Source organism: Xyrauchen texanus, chromosome 42 (genome assembly GCF_025860055.1).
Source record: "Xyrauchen texanus isolate HMW12.3.18 chromosome 42, RBS_HiC_50CHRs, whole genome shotgun sequence".
Taxonomy (NCBI): Eukaryota; Metazoa; Chordata; class Actinopteri; order Cypriniformes; family Catostomidae; genus Xyrauchen; species Xyrauchen texanus.
This window is the reverse complement of record NC_068317.1, coordinates 3,298,586-3,304,146: the sequence shown is the minus strand read 5'-3', so window position 1 is coordinate 3,304,146 and position 5,561 is coordinate 3,298,586. Positions and strand designations below refer to the sequence as shown.

General features: G+C 37.8%; 1 long non-coding RNA gene and 1 pseudogene across 1 annotated transcript; one reads left to right on the top strand and one right to left on the bottom strand.

Moving 5' to 3' along the window:
- The first annotated feature begins 1,785 nt into the window (after positions 1–1,785).
- On the top strand, positions 1,786–2,726 carry LOC127634796 (putative nuclease HARBI1; annotated as a pseudogene).
- A 726-nt stretch (positions 2,727–3,452) lies between these two features.
- LOC127634791 (uncharacterized) lies at positions 3,453–4,262 on the bottom strand. Its single transcript, XR_007969411.1, has 5 exons — positions 4,059–4,262; positions 3,919–3,968; positions 3,767–3,844; positions 3,626–3,667; positions 3,453–3,539 (listed from the first exon to the last, which is right to left on the bottom strand). It is a non-coding gene; the product is annotated as an uncharacterized LOC127634791 (long non-coding RNA).
- Positions 4,263–5,561: the final 1,299 nt, after the last annotated feature.

Sequence of the window (5,561 nt, the reverse complement as noted above, 5' to 3'; positions counted from 1 at the left end):
TCAGTCTACTCTAACTTACATTTGCAAATTATTAGTTCAGTCAAAGGCTGTAAAATTATTTTTGGAGCTTCAAAAGTCAACTCACCACCCACATGCATTTTAAGGACCTACTGGGCTGAGATAGTCTTCTATTTTTCTTCAAATGTCTTCTGGTGAAGAAAGAAATTCATGTCATGAGGGTGAGTAAATAATGAGAGCCTTTAAACTCACTCTTGAATTTGTTTTTATTAATTAAAGCAACACACTGACAATAAAGCAGTAGACAATGTAACCAAGAACCTCTGAAAACAAAGCGCACATATAAATACAACAACAAAACCCCATTGTTCTAAATATTTAGAGAACAAATAAACATGAGTCGGACACATGGATGGTTCCAAGCAGGCCCTTACAAAGTCAAATGCAAAGAAAAGGAGAGTGTACATCTCGCATAACATGATAGATAAAAAAATAATTATAAAAATACAGACTTCTTTAGCTATACTGTATGTGTAATCTTACAAGCTACAGCTTGTGCAGGAAGGTATTCTCTCATATCTTGATATTTTAGAGACTCACAATAATTGTAAAATAATCTTTGAAACAATAGTAGCAAAGGTTGTGTTGTGTTAATAATAATAATAATAATAATATGTTTAATTTATATAGCGCATTTCCAGAGCTCAAGGACGCTGTTAGATTGTGTTCTGTAATATAATTCCATAGGTTGCATTACTATCTCAAGCCTCTAGGGGACACTGTGTCATGTGAATGTAAATTCCACCTGCCAGGAAGTTAATGTTTTGAACTTCTGAGAGTTAACTGTGTGCAATTTGATGCAGTTAATAAAACGTGCAGTTGGTCTTTAACCAGCAGTCTTCTACTTTTGTTTCTTTTACTGGCATTACAAATTTTAGATTACTTACTTTTTAGAATATTAAACTTTAACAAGAAAAACATTCGGATCAATAAGGAACTGAAAATGAGTAATATATGGAAATAAAAAAAATTGTGAACCAGTTATACAAATCAGACTAAAAGTGATACTATATACAGTACACAAGGTCAGTGTGAAGAGGTTTGTTGGGTGGGAAAGGAGAAAACTGAGGGGTATTGCACAAAAGCAAGATAAGGGATTAAGCTGGGATTTTCCAGTTATCCTGGCTGAATTTAGCTCTGACTCGGTTGCATGAAGGGAGGCTAAATTAATCTACATTAAGTTACTATGGAGATTTACACTTTGCAGCTAGCCTGCTCCGGAGCAGGCTAACAACCAGGCTAAGATTAATCCAAGTGATTTATCGGCTAGTTCCACCCTAAATCCTACTAGATATTAATGTGTTTTAGTCACTTCATGGTCCTGCATTAAAATACTAGATATACTGTCATTCATCTAAGTATGCATACTGTTATTTGAGTTATTATTGAAAACTGCTGTTCATTTCACTGTCAGAGGTTTGATGAATATATATATTATTCGAGATTTAAAGCGTTTATTGTCATACACCCAGTGAGGAAAGCAGATTTTCCTGAGCAATTATTACTTTGCTGTCCACAATGAATGCCAACACAGTGCAAAAGAACAATAATATGAGAAACAGAATATAGACTATGTATATCTATATATGCAAGTATAGAGTAGAAATGTACTGTTGAATGAGAAAAAATATCAATATATTATATTTTATTGCAGTTGATGAGATAATAAGAAATGGCTCATGAAGTTGCAAATGTGGTTTCAATTAAATCTGTAACGAGGTCAATATGTAGTATATATAGACTAAAGATTTGTGTTTCCTATTCACAATGGCTTGCCCTTTGTTGGATGACGTAGTTGATGAGGAAGTTTTAATACTCAGACGAGCATTCAGGCACGAAAGAGTCTTCCGAGATAGGGCAGACCCAATGGCCTTTTCAGACGAATATCTGACTGAGAGGTACAGATTCTCAGGTGATGGCATCAGATATTTGTGTAGGCTGCTGGGTCCAAACATACAGCACAGGACAGCACGGAGCCATGTTCTCACTGTCCCACAGATGGTCTGCGTAGCACTGCGATTCTTTGCAAGTGGCATGTTTCTGTATTCTGTCGGTGATGCAGAAAACCTTAATCCACTATTTGCCGCACAATAAGAAATGTAAGTCTGGCATTGAAATCTCTTGTGCACATATTTATCACCTTCCCTGGTCACAGAAGATTCATCCATATCAAGGAGGAGTTCTACAAGATTGCAGGTAACACGAATAATAACAGATTACTACAAAATACATTACATTAGCACAGTCACAGTATGACACTCATTATTTTGTGTTACAGCTTTTCCTAATGTAATTGGTACAGTGGATTGCACCCATATTCATATCCAACGCCCCTCAGGGGCACATGAGGGAGATTATGTTAACAGGAAATCCTTCCACAGTGTCAATGTTCAGGTAAGAATGAGTTATGGTTACTGTCAGCTACATAATTATTCTGTGCATTAAATGACCTTAATAGGCTATATATTTTTACAGATGATCTGTGATGCTGACTGCCTTATCACAAATTTAGAGGCAAAGTGGCCTGGCTCAGTCCATGACTCCAGAATCTTTCGGGCCAGTAGAATTTACCAGAGACTCTCTCTAGGTAACCACCCCATTTTTTTTAAGCACCTTGAACATCAAGAGTACAGTACTTGTAAGAATTATGTTTTGTATTCGCAGGTGAGTTCTCTGGTGTGCTGCTGGGGGACAAAGGCTATGCCTGAGAGACATTTCTGATGACTCCCCTTACAGACCCCCAAACCCCAGCACAGCAAGCTTACAACCATGCCCATGCCAAAACCAGGGCTCGAATTGAAATGACCTTTGGCCTCCTGAAATCACGATTTCAGTGCCTGCACCACCTGAGGGTCTCCCCAGACAGAGCATGTGATGTGACTGTTGCCTGCACAGTGCTGCACAATATTGCCAGCCTAAGAAAAGAAAGGGCTCCCAGAGTTGCTTTGGATGTTGATTGGGACAATGCTGCCATATTCCCAGATAACAGAAATGGTAGACTTGTTAGAGAACAATACATTGCAAATTATTTCAGTTAATTTAGTTTTGATTTAGCCCATCCCTTAATAAAGGATAATGTAGGCTATATAACTTTTTCATGTGTACATGCATTTTATTTGGCATCGGTAGCACACACTGTGGTTATCTTCCCAAATTCTAGTTCCACTTCACTGGATCAATAACTATAAAGTGTACTTGACATTCATAAAAAAAGAAAGTTACAAGACCACAATGGTTTTGGAATATTTTTCTTTTATTATTTTGCTGTTATTACTTGTCAGCTTGGAGCTTTGGAGAGAAAAAATTATGATGATTAATACATTGTGTTACAGTCATGGTTACAGTATGAACTGAAGTCACTTACTTCTCTTTCTAGTTTCTGGATTTCCAGTTCTAGTTTCCTCAGTGTCTTGCGTTTAATTTGCATCTCATGGTCCATGTCCTGCAGCTTTCTTTTGTTCACATCAATCTTGACTTCTGACAGCTCGATCTGTCTCTTAAGATGCGTTGTGTAGAGATATCTGACAGTTTGTGAATTCTGTGAACACCTTTTCATTAGCATAGCAGAATTTTTGCATAATGTAAATTTACTTTAGGCAATACTCACTATGTTACCAGGCTGCTTATCAGGCTGCCCAGTGTCAGGATCCTGTAACAAATGATATTTTCTATTAATACCACTTCCCTGACTTCTTATCTATTATGAACTTAAAAAAATGTGTCCATTTCCATAAAATTGACATGATACCTCGAGCCTTCTGGAGTCCAGCGACACGGTCTCATCATCGGCAAAAGTGCACTCCACTGCTGTAGATGTGGCTTCCCTCTGCCATATTCAATACTTGTATTGATATTTTTGACAGGACATGCAAAGCCTATGATTTAATAAAGAGTACTCACCGGCGAATCATAGTCTGGTGGCTCCAAAAGTGTAAGGGTGTTGCCAGCCACTGCAAGGTAAGGCAAAGTTACACAGTCCACATAGCAAAATATATTGGATTTCAATATTTTCCATGTGCAGTAGTATGGCAATAATGTACCTTGTATGAAGAGGCCAGTATCCCTTGCTGGGCCAGAGTCAGTGGCTGTCCCTCCCTGGATCCCTTCAATCACTGGCTTCCCTTTATTTAAGTCCAGGGCCAGCTCCTCTGCTGTGGTGAAGTCTTGGGTTGGAGGGCCACCCCCCCGTACCAGATATATGACTTTTTTTTATTGCTAAAATCAGCACAGACAAAAAAATGTCAGCAAACATGTCACCTATGTTCTCCATAAACAAGTCACTTACCAGCCTGCAAAATATTCTTGTATTTAATCTTGACTTGCTGCCAAGTCCTTTTTGGCCAGACATGTTTGTTCTTTAAGAGGAATAGATAGATACAAATGAGAAAATAGATTAGATGGATAAAAATAGAGCAAATTATCTGATTATAGATTACATCAAATCAATTAGAAACAAAACCTACATACAAATAGATAAGAGTAAAAGATTAAACAGATTATAGACATAAAAGAAACTAAATAGATCAAATAGATGCACATAGTGGGTAAGTGTTTGCAATTATTCTTCATGTTAAATGCATGTCCACTGGTCACATTTAAGGCAAAGTATACAATTATTTTTGAAAATGACAAGTAACTCCTTGAATTGTAATTATGAGGGTTTCAGTGGAGCACTGGTTATTTGGACTACTTACGCATTCAATCGGTCCGCTATTGTTTGCCAGGCATTCTCTCTTTGTTTTATTACAGCAGCTGTATTGCCTTTTTTACATATTATATGTTTCACTTCTTCATACGTTTCCATAAGAAGCTGTTGCTCATTAGGCGAAAAGTATGCCGCACGGGTTTTGTCCATTTTTGCATCGGTGATTCTGTGATCGATTTTGTGATCTTTTTAAGAATGCCGTGAACGTGCATTTATCCAAACTATATACACTTGGCTTGACATATCCGCGCGTTCTCATCCTGGCTCAGCAAACGTGCAACGGATTAAGCCAGGATGCACTGATTAAACTAGGTCAAGCCGCGACTGTTCTGTTATCCTGGCTTTCTTAATTCTACTTTTGTGCAATACCTCCCAGGAAACTAGGGATTTTAACTCAAAGGTAGGACTTTAAACAAACAAAATGGCTTTTCAGCATAATACACAGGTGAAAACACAACAGGCTTGCTTTTCAGCAGTCACAACTCAACACAAGTCTTTTGTGTCTGGTAGATCTCTCTCGCTTCGTCTCTGGCATGGTCCCTTTTTATTGCTCTTCCCACTGCTTACTGCAATTAGAAACAGGTGTTATACAATAATTAATAAGGCTCAGGTGTGTGCACTGCTTTCTCTCTCTCCGGATGAACAGGAAGTTGGCCATTTTGGATTGTTTTAAAAAAGCGTGCTCTGGATTTTGAAATACTCCCCTTAGTTACAGGTACCATATGTGTGCGACATTATGCCAAGACATTGATGATGCTAAATTGCGAATGTAGTTTTGATATATCAAATGGTGTTGCCATGGCGATGTGATAAAATATCAGCAAAAAATTGGAATAAG